Below are 11,467 nucleotides of genomic sequence, written 5' to 3' on the forward strand. Positions count from 1 at the left end.
AGATGAGAAGATAGAGATAAGCCAGTGCACTGTGAAATAACAGTCTGGATCTTGGTCCTGGGTGGAAGAATTCCTGTTATGAAGGCTGGGGAGTAGTGCAGGTAGAAAAGGAGAGGTCTTAGGACAGCTCTGTTTATAACTTCAACTGTATGATTAAATACCGTGTGATTTGTTGGTCTCCAAGAGGGAACTGCGGACTTGGGAATGAAAGAAAAGCATGAGTGATGTGCTGCACCAAGGACAGAAAAGGAGGAAAAAGAGTCAAGAGGTCTGTGAGTCAACCCAAGCTGGAAAGGTGGGATCTGGAAGGAAAGTGTGTTCACTTCTGGGAACAAGAAGTGTGTTTGAAATGCAGGTCTTGGTAGTGAGAGGTCCCTGTGTTGAGACAGAGGGGGAAGAGAGTCAAAACCCAATGCCAAGGTCCATCATGGTTGGATGGCAAGAGAAGCATGGATGAAATACTTCAGGAGAGAAGGTGGATAGAAGTAAACATGGAGGATCAAAATAATGATCCAGCCCAACACCAATACACAGAATAAGATTAGAGGAGCCTTGCAGAAAGGTCTGTGGGAAAATGTTTAGGGACACCTTCTTCAACTTTGTTCTGTCAAAGACATTGTTCCTTCTGTCTTCTCCAATGTAGAGAGGACAGCTGCTTCTGCCTGGATGTGGTCATTGTTGCTTACCATAGAATCATGGAATGGGTTGGATTGGAAAGGGCATTAAAGATCATCTAGTGCAATTCCCTGCCATGGACAGGGACACCTTCCACTAGATCAGGTGGACTTCCAAAACCACAAGTCTGTGCTTTTCCATTCTGTGCCATATCCTTGATAAAATTCCCCGTCAGCTAAACCTACACCTTGCAGAAACCTTGATGGCCTTTGCTGAGCATGACTGTTGCTTCCCTGTCTGTGTTCACATGTCTGCCCCTTGCTTTATTCTTTGACTGTGAGTCAAGCAGACCCTCCAGCTGACCTTCAGGGTGCTGCAGTGATGCAGGAAAGCCGTGTCGTGGTCTAGGTTTTCCGCCCTGGTAGCTGACGCAGAATGGGTTATCACCCTTCTCTTGGCAGGACTGGTGGAGCTCTCTCCCTTGGGTGTAGTAATATGTATCAAAAAGAACACTCCACCTTTATGTTGCTCTAATTTGTACAAGAACCTGAGTTAAAAATTATTATCATGATGTGGATTCAGGAACTGGTTTGGGGCTCCTAGCTGGACACAGGATCTGAGAAATCTCCTGGTTTAACAACATAAATGCAGAATGAGCAGCACCAATGTAACAGAAGAGAGCTACCAGCAACTGATGAGTGGGGAGGTGGGTGGATTACAGAGAAAAATAAAGAAACCCATTAAAAAAATTCAGGAAGACAGCTTTTTTTTTTTTCTCCTTTGTTTTTTTTATGTCTGTGCTTGGTATAACACTTCCCGGGAAAAAATTGAAGATAGAAAATTAACAGCCTTTTACAAGCCAAAATTTGATTATGCGTAGAAAAACAAACTCCTCTAACAGCAGCTGCTGTTTTATATGTTGGCCTTAAAGCACTTAGTATTATGAAACTTGGAATAATATTTAGCAACTGCAGTAATCCAGTTAATTTTTTTAATAGACGTTCACTTACATCCTGTTTATAAGTTGTCCCTGAGCATCTGCAATATTACAAAGATGTATTGTCATGACAAGGTGATTAGAGGAGATTGTTTGCTTGGGGTGGTGGTGACTAATTACAGTTTAATTTACAGTCTAGAAAGTAAGTGAAGCATGTTAACACTTTGGTTGATAGATCTTCAGCTAGTTCAAGCTGACCTGGGCCATTTGAAGACCAAACTCTGGACTGCCTTTTTATTCTTGGTTTTACTCAAAATCAAGTCATTTTACAAGACCTTGTAATTTGTTTACATATCTGCACTATGGTGTTTGGCATTATTTATACTTTGTTTTGTTTGATGATATTACCCAAACCATGTAAATTGTCTGGAATTGAACTTGAGTGTTTATAAAAAATCTGGTATTCACCTTCAGAGCTTTTAACCCAGGAAGTCAGAACGAAATAGGGAATCAGGAGAGGGCTGTGTAAAGATTCCAAGTTCAATGAAAATTTACCAGGTTATAAAGTTTTCTTCAGCAAATGCTCCCATGCAAAGATGTCCTAGAAGATATCTGTGCATGACTGAGGAATCTTATGCTGCTCGTGGGACTTGGAACTGGGGCCAAGTGCTTGCATAACTACTTGAGTGGCTACAGACTTACAACATAGCCAGTAGGTGAAAAACTCTGTTTCTTACTAACCTGAGCCCTGAGTGTCTTCACTGACATGCTGGAGGCAGCGAGATGTAAGTCATCACGTAGTTTAGCAAGGTGGGCAAAGCTCTCAGCCAGTTTCCGTGCTGGTAGAGCTGATTTCATCACTTCTTGCAGCAAAAGAAGCAAAAGCAGAGCAACAGAAGAGCCTGTGTCTCATTTGACCATCTTGATGGCTGCCTTTTGCCAGTGTAGTGTAGGAACAACCTGCACGGCCATAGTTTCTTCTCCACTCATCCTGCAGACAAACAAGAGGATTATCTCCGAAGCCCTATTTGGCAGCTGAAAACCTCCACCCTGAGCAGTTTGTACAGTAGTAGCAGGGAGTGTTTGTGATAGCAGCCAAACAACCTATGCTCCTGCAGTGCAGGAGTGTGCAGGAGCATGTCCAAGATCAGTAATACCCAGAAACATAACAACAATTAGCACACATACACAATTAAACCTCCCTGCCTAAAATATCAGCTCAGAGCATGTATTTACCTATTTATACTTCCTACTAAAAATAAACAGATTAAAGTCACAAACCTACTGTGTGAGTAGGTAGAGGGAAAAACATTACATGTGAAGTATAGCATGTGATATAAATTCCTCTGATGCAACATGTTTAGGCTCCCTTCCCATCTCACCCTCCTTGCAGCAGTTTGGATCGAGTTGCTGGACAATTCTTTCCAACAAATACCAGGACAGTGTGTCTGCTTTGTGTCTATGTTGTTATCAATTATCCACAGATACTGCAGCCACATTTCTAGGCAAAAGTTACCAGAAATTCTTACCTTATTTGGGGGTTTTTTTGCTTATTTGGTTTTCTAGTGTTTGTTTGCTGGAGACACCAGGTTAGGACTTGGATCCTAAGTTTGTTTTCTGGCTTTGCCACTGATTCACTGGCTTGTGGGAAGCAGGTTGCACTCATGGCACGTGTTGGAGATTAGGATTGCTCCTTTTGTTTTCTTTCAGGGACTTTTCTCCCATTTATTGCTAAGAGACAATAACGACTGGTACCTAAGAGAGACAAAAGAAGTGGCCACGGAGAAGGGGCAGGAGTGCAGCTGGTGCATTCTCTTAGGAAGGGCAAAGATACCTCGAGATTTTGGCTGGGTCATGAGGGGTTGGGCTTGGGTCCTCTCTCGCTCTCACAGCATCGAAGGAGGATCATCGAGCTGTTGCTTAATGGGGAAAGAATTCGCTGCCGCTGCCTAAGCCCAGCCCTGTACTGCTTCTCCTGCTGTGGGTGAGCCTTTGCTCGTGAGAGCAGCCATTGAACTGACCTTATTGGCACCCTGCCTCACTGAAAAAGAACCCTTGCCATCTGTTTGGGTGCCTCAGAGGAAAAGACCAGGACCTCGACCCCCGAACCCCCTCCTGGAGGGCGCATCTCCCCGGCTGCGTGGGGCAGCTGCTGCAGAGGAGCCCAGCTGCCGCTGCCCAGCCCCGCTGCTTTCTGCCGCTGCCTCGGGCTGTTTTTCGCTACACCCCACACTCTCTGCTCTGCTGGGACACGCAGCGACCCCTGCTACAGCTGTGGAGTTTCTGATACATTTTGTTTATTACTCAGGGATTTTGCGGGCCTCTGCTGTTCCAGCTTGCTGCTTCCGAGGTTCCTGCTACAGCTCATTTGGCTATCCAGAGGGGCACCAGGACTGGCCGCCCCCCACGGGTTTGTAAAGGCAGCCCCTTTTCCATCCCTTCCGCCGGCTGTGCCGCCATTACCCCAGTGCAGAGAAACGGCCGAGCTCGCGCCACAGCGCCCCCTGCAGGCGCGGGGAACCATCGCACCTGCCCTGCCCGGCCGGGAGCCACCAGCGCCCCCTGCCGGCTGTGAGCGGAACTGCACCGAGGGGAAAGGGCCTGACAGCCGAGAGAGGCTGGCACTGGGTTCCTGGTTCTGTTTGTGGTTGCTGCCGGTGGTGCTGTTTGTTTGCCTTGTTATACATATATTCTAGTAAAGAACTGTTATTCCTTTTCCCATATCTTTGCCTGAAAGCCCCTTAATTTCATGGTTATAGTAATTTGGAAGGAAGTGGATTATATTCTCCATTCCGAGGGAGATTCCTGCCTTCCTTGGCAGACACCAAGGTAGTATGTGAAGCAATATCAATCTGCGCTCATGTAAGCTGCTCCTTCAGCTTTGTCGCTGTTGGCTTTGTGCAGCTGGGTCAGATTTCTGAAGTGGCAAAAAAGAGTGTTTGCATGGCACAAGCAAAGAGTTAGGATGCTGATAGGCCTTGTCGTGTGCACTGTGTTTGATCTAAGATGCAACAAGGAAAAACTATTATGACATCCATATTCCTCCCAGCTAGTAAAGCATGTTGGAATTTCTGTGACCCCTTTCCCCAAAGGCACAAGTATTGTTCCTGTTAGGCTCAGGAAACTAATTTTGAGCCTCCCTTTCTTTTGGGTTGTAGTTGTACGTGAGCTGTCCCATCAAAGACCCCTAGTTATTTCTGTTGCCTGAGTGTGTCTGGAGTAATTAATTCTCTCTAAGATTCTGTCTACATCAGCAAATTGGACTTGCCCATGGCTGCTTTTCAGCACTGAGACCAACTGGCACGATACCCCTTTTCCACACTACTGAAGTCTATTTGTGACCAAAACATGGTGTCTGAGCACCTTCTGCTATTTCCCAGGCTGTGCTTAGTGGCACTTGAGGAAGGAGTTGGTTCATCCAGGACAGAGGCATCCCCGGGGGGGGAGCTTAGCAACACTGACACTGAGACAGCGTGAGTCCTCATCATGTTTAGTTTAGTGGAGTAGATGATGCTCAAAAGACTATACTGGATATTAATTTTCACAAGGTATTTGCTTATCGTCTAGGGTTTTTTGATACTCTATAATTTCTTCAGAAATTGGACAGTCCTTGCCTATTTCCGATTGTCTAGAAAAAAAGGCTCCATATTAGTTTGGACCACAAACCTTCAAAATCCTTGAAACCTCATTAAGACCAAGCTGCATCTTTCCATCTTACTTTAAACCGAACATTTTATGAAGGATCTATCATTCTTAATCTTTTATGCGTCAGCACATGTGGCTTTGATCTTTTATGCCTCAGTAGATGTGGTTTTGCTCACTATATCTTGAGAAACTATGATACAGGGCACATTCTCATGCAGGAGCATAAGAATATGCTTTCCACCTTTGATTTTTCCTAATAGATCCTATTTTTGCTAAGGATAAGGTAAAAAAATGTGTCTATCGTTGCTTTTCTTGTGCAGGTATCTGTACAAAACCCACAACAGCAATAAAAGGCTGACAAGCAAACTTGTGTGGTGCTCCACAAGCTGCCAGCTTTCACTGGTAGCATCTTTACTGAGAGAAATTAGACCCATAATTAGTTATTTCTTAGGCTCCCAGCCTCTTTTGCAAGAAAGGGTCTTTTTTGTCTCTCATCTGAGGACTAGTGAAACATTTTTGGTGGAAAAGATCTTTATCTTCATCATGAGAAATGCTGGTGTGGAAAGCATTTAAATTTCCTCATCCTATCAGGAGAAGCATAAGTAAACCAGGTTGGATGGGGCTTTAAACAACCTCGTGTTGTGCTCCAGACCCTTCCCTAGCTCTGTTGCCATTCTCTGGACAAGCTCTGGCACCTCAATGTCATTCATGCATGTGCCACATAGTGTTCTGCATTGGCCCAATCACAGGGAATGAAGAGACCTTACTGCCTCTTTCTTCTCTCAGAGAATCCAAGTCAGAGACTCAGCTCTGTGCTTCTTGCAAAAAAAGTGTGTGAAAACAACTTTGTAAGCATAATCTGGAGCATTCACCTGTTATCCTGAGTCACTGTTGTCCTTTCTTTGAGGCATTTCTTCCACCAACAACCAAATTTCCAGCAGCAGCTTTGTAGATTGCTTGCCTACCATAATGATGCCAAAATGATTTTTGCTTTTATATATTCTTTGTATATATTCATAGCTCTGTAGGCTATTATTGTACATTTATATAGTTTCCTAACTCCAATACTTTTCCTATTAGATGAACAAATTCCTGAAGGCCTGTTCTAAATCTTCTTCTTCTGGAATCAAGACAAGACCACCTTCCAAGACACTTGCCCACGTATTAGATAATAACAGCTAGCAAGGAGGGGGGCTTCAGAAGGGGTTGAACCAAGAGGGGGAATTATTTCATTACCTGTGTTTCTAATTGGGGATTCTTGCCAATTATGCTAATTTGCTAAACTTATAAAACTGTACTTGCCCTGTATCCATGTGCATTTTTGACACATTTTCGGCATGTATGTCAGCATGTTGTGCACCTGGAGGTACCCTTCATTAAATGGTAACTGCATTGTTTATCACCTTAACCTTGTTTGGCTCTTGATTTTAGGGGCTAAGGCAACAATTGCAGAATGGCCAAACCCCCTTGACTTGTAAAAGTCTCAGTAATGCACCATTCCTTCTGTGAATACCCACATATTTCCAAAGTGTTTTTTTCTTTTGGGAGAGCAGTTTTGCCTCATTTAGCTGACAGTCAATTCCAGTGATTTTTTCTGCAAGCTCCCAGAATCCTGTGAGACAGACAAAAAATTGGTTTTACAGTTTTGCAATGTGAGAATTATTGTTCAAAATAATAGAAAAGAAAATAAAGCAAAAAATTACAATGAGATACAGTGAGACCAACAGTAATTCGGTTGAAGAGATTCACATCTCAAAATTTGTTATTTTTTTCCTATGTAGACAACATAAATCCACATATATTAATTTCAAACATATTTTTATGAGTAAATAGTACAAGATTATATTTGAGATACTTAAATTCATAAAATCATAGTATGGTTTGTGTTGGAAAAGGCTTTAAAGACCATCCAGTTCCAAACTCCCTGCCATGGGCAGGACATCTTCCACTAAACCGGGTTGCTCCAAGCCCCATCCAACCTGGCCGTGAACACTTCCAGAAATGGGGCAGCCACAGCTTCTCTGGGCAGCCTGTGCCAGGTCCTCACCACCGTCATCCAGCCTAAGTGCTGAAGACATCATATGACGCCTAAAGGTCTTTGCTATGACAGTCATATAAGGAGGTTGAGGAATGGGAATGTCTATGTTGTGTAGTGGACAGCTGAAGGGAATCCAGAGGAAACACCATTTCAGTGAGAAAATAGCAGAACCTATGTGAAGAGACCAGAAAGCTGGAAATCTTCCCTTCCTCCCAACTGAATCTTCTACCCCAGAACTGGAGTCAGACTCTTCCTCAGCTCTCCTTTTTGACCTTGTTAATTCTAGGATGTGTAAATGTTCTCTGCTGGGTCTGGCTAGTGTGAGAGGTTGGGAGAGGAGTATGTGCTACTGTGCTTGGGCAAACAGGCAGGCTATGGTCAGGAAGCCCTGAGACCTACCTTGTCAGCACTGTAAGCACACCCATCTCTTGGGAAGCTCCTGCTTCTGCCTCGTGTGTCATGGCATGTATGGGAGCAGTGTGTGCCCTCTCAGACACTGCTGGTTCAATGCATGGATAGCTTGAGCACTCACCTGGGTATTCCAAGATCCTCCCAGACTGTCCTCCCAAGGACCAGCTAATACCAACATCTTTTGTATCACCCAAGCAACCTTCTGGTAGAACAGTGGTCATTGGTCTTAGTAGAAATGGGACGCAAAACCTGGGTAAGACACAGGTGTGTTTGGTACATGCCAGTTGGAAGATGGGTACCCAAGTTCAAGAGAGAAACCAAAAACCTCTTGCAAATTCATCTGATGTGCTTAAAAAACTGAGGACATACATTTATTTCAGAAACTTAATAGAAACTAAAGCTACATTAAATGCAGAGGATCCCTTACTTCATCTGAATTGATTGTGTACTGAAGTATCTTAACTTGGGGCCAACTACCTCAACCAGAGCCCTTGCTGGAAGGTGCTTTAGCTCCTTCCTCACACATGCCTGCAGGTTTTCTTGCTGGGGAAACCAGCACAGGAAGAGTAGAGGAAAGGGTGCAGCTGGGTCTCCTTCCTACATAGAGTTAGGAGTGAGAAATGCTTCTTGTTCCTACTGTTCTGCTGTTCCCTGATGCCCATCTCACACTCCAGCTGTTTCAGGATACACATAATAAGTGACCTTCTGCCAAAAATCCCTTTTCCTTTCACCCTCTTTTACAAGTATGGATTTGGGGAGCAAGCCTGGGCATCCAGGTAATCTTCAGGCATCAGTGTAATCTTCTGTTGGATCCCTGCTTCATTCAGGATGTAAATTTTTCTGCTCTTTGTCCCCAAGGAGATTATTAGAAATACTACCTTGGTGCACACATACAACCTGCACAGAGCAGCATCTGGGTGAAAGGCCAAGTTGTGTAGCACAAATTGTTAGCCAGTGTCTCCTGGATGAAGGTTATGGTGCTTTTCACTTGCTTTGAATACTTTGAATATTATGTGATTGTTACATGCTCTTTTCTTAAAAGTCCCATACAGGACCACTGTTTATATATATATATATATATATATATATATATATATATATATATATATATGGGTTTTTTGGTTTTTGATTTGTTTTTTTGTGTGCGTGTGTGAGGAGAAAAATTATTTGTGGTTTCTTTCACTAGCAGCAAGAAAACATGTAACAGATCTTTTGATTAAAAACTAAAATGAAAAATCCATCATGCAGCAAAAAGAGCTTTGAATAATATCTTTCAGACTAACTCAAAGAAAGGCAAACAGGTCCCCTATTTTTTAAGTGATCCACAGCCCTGAATATCTGTCCCAAAATATTCAGGCTCCAGGCTGCCAGCAGAAGAAGGACTGGAGGTTAAGGGCTTGACCTTCCTGAAGAAACTGTACTTGGCCAAAAAAGACTTTGGCTCAAAGGCTCACTGGGGGATGGATAAAGTTTCAGCCTAGAGCAGAAACTGCTGCCAGTAGTTTGCTCAGATGCAACATTTTAGCTGGAGATTTATTGAGGGGTTTTTGTTTGTTTTGTTTTTCTATTGCTTCTCTTTTCAAAGTTGAAACTTGTTCAGTAACACTCTCTCAGTCTTTTATATGGATTATCAGACACTTAAGAAAATCAAACAAACAAGCAAACAACCTAAGTTCATAGTCAGCAAGTTTGTAATGAAAGGTGGACTGGTGACCTCTTGACAAACCTTCAGCTGAGATTTTGGCAGAAGTAAAAGTAGAAAGCTGTTTCCCTTATTTGCTGCCAGCATTTTTATGTTTCCACTGGCTTCACTGGGCACCAAATGGACACTAAATGTGGACAGTATAATTTCCAGCACAATGCATATGTATGACTCTCCTCACAAGGCTGTGTTTGTGGAAAGTATTGTACCTCGTGGTCTTTAACGAAACACAGGTGAAGCTGAGTTTATTCGTAAAGTCTGGGATTACTTTGGCTGTCACCATGAAACAGAAAGATAAACAGAACTAATAAAGTAATGAACCTTAAAAAATACTCTCGAGACTTCAGCTCATCTATAATTTGCACAGTGATTTTACAGAAACTGCATGTGTAGGAGACAAGGAAATGGGGCTCTGAAGCCAGTTATTCGGCTTTGTAACAGGGTAGGCAGAGGTCTTTCCACGTGTCTAAGTTAATGTCTATCTAAAGGCACCTCTAAGTCTCTCTGATAGCAAAAGAGGGTGTCATTGAGTTCAGGATCAGGACCTCAGAGCTCCAGTGTCTGACTCTCTCCATAGTTTTAAATTGTTTATTTAAACGCAAACTTTGTTTCCTGGTGCAGCCCAGATGTAACCAAGTGCAACCCACCCCTCTGACCTTGAGAAATTTCCATTATTTATATATTATAGGATTAACTTCAATATAGGACACAAAACTAGGCTAAATCTTATGAACTCCATACTTTCATTTATGCCTTATCCACACCTATCTCTCACACCACCCTTGAATCCCACCCAAATGAAGGGAATGGGTTCTTTATCCAAAACCCATAAAGCCCCCAAGAGGACTCAATATCTGTGATAATATGTCTATGTGATTATACCAAGTTTATGCTCTTTCTGGTTTTACAGTAGTGGAGGGAATTTGCTCAGGGACTTCAGTCTACAAAACACCTCAGTTGGCACTTCTAGTCCACATTAACATTCAGAGTGAAGGCAAAGGTGCTAAGAATAATAGCAAGATGATTGTTCCCTTAGTATAATGCGTTTATCCTCTTAAAGCAATGCAGGGCAGGACAAAAGCTGCTTTGCCAGGGAACTTGCCGAGAGATTCACAGCTGGAGGGGACTGACACACAGATAGAAATTGAAGGGCTGAATAGAGTCTGAAACAAAATAACAATAAAAGTCATTGGCTTTTTTTAAGGGGGAAATTAATTTCTGCTCAGGCTGACTGGAATAAGTGGGTTGGAATAATCATAAGATATGTCTGTTGATTGTAATAGTCAGTGTATTGGGTCAGTTGGGAAATACCGGCTCTGCTGCAATGACATAAATGGGGAAAAAATTGCTTCAGGGTTCTTGTTAAGCAGCAGAGGGAGACAGTCAGTGATGTATCATACCTCTATCCCTGCACGCCAGCATAATTTGCTCAATGGGTAAGTAATCATGCAAAATAAGTCCAGAAGAGGCCACAGAGATGCTCCAGGGACTGGAGCCCCTCTGATCTGGAGACGGGCTGGGAGAGCTGGGGGTGTTCAGCCTGGGGGAGAGAAGGCTTTAGGAAGACCTCAGAGCCCCTTCCAGTGCCTGAAGGTGCTTCAAGAGAGCTGGAGAGGGACTCTGGATAAGGGCCTGGCGTGACAGGACAAGGGGAATGGCTTCCCACTGACAGAGGGTAGGGCTAGATGGGAAAATGGGCAGAAATTCTCTCTGTGAGGATGTTGAGGCCCTGGCACAGGTTGTTCAGAGAAGTTGTGCCTACCCCATCCCTGGAAGTGTTCAAGGACAGGCTGGACAGATCTTGCTTCCATTTTAGGAAATCTGGTCTAATGAAAGGTGTCCCTGCTCATGGCAGGAAGTTTAGAACCAGAGATCTTTTAGGTCCCTTCCAACCCAAACCACTGTTATTCTGTGATGAATATTTCTAATTCGTGTCCAGTCTCAGTGATTCAGGCTTTTGTTTCTATACTAGTGGTTGCTCTTTCCCTTTTTCCCCAGATTCACACCAGTACACTCCATGGGAATTAAAGTTTGTCCTGAAGTAAACATGGCAAAGCATCAAGGGCAGCTGGTGCACTTCTTAGTCCTCCTGACTCAGTCTGTAAGAAATGCAATCAAT

Source organism: Corvus moneduloides, chromosome 2 (assembly GCF_009650955.1).
Source record: "Corvus moneduloides isolate bCorMon1 chromosome 2, bCorMon1.pri, whole genome shotgun sequence".
NCBI lineage: Eukaryota > Metazoa > Chordata > Aves > Passeriformes > Corvidae > Corvus > Corvus moneduloides.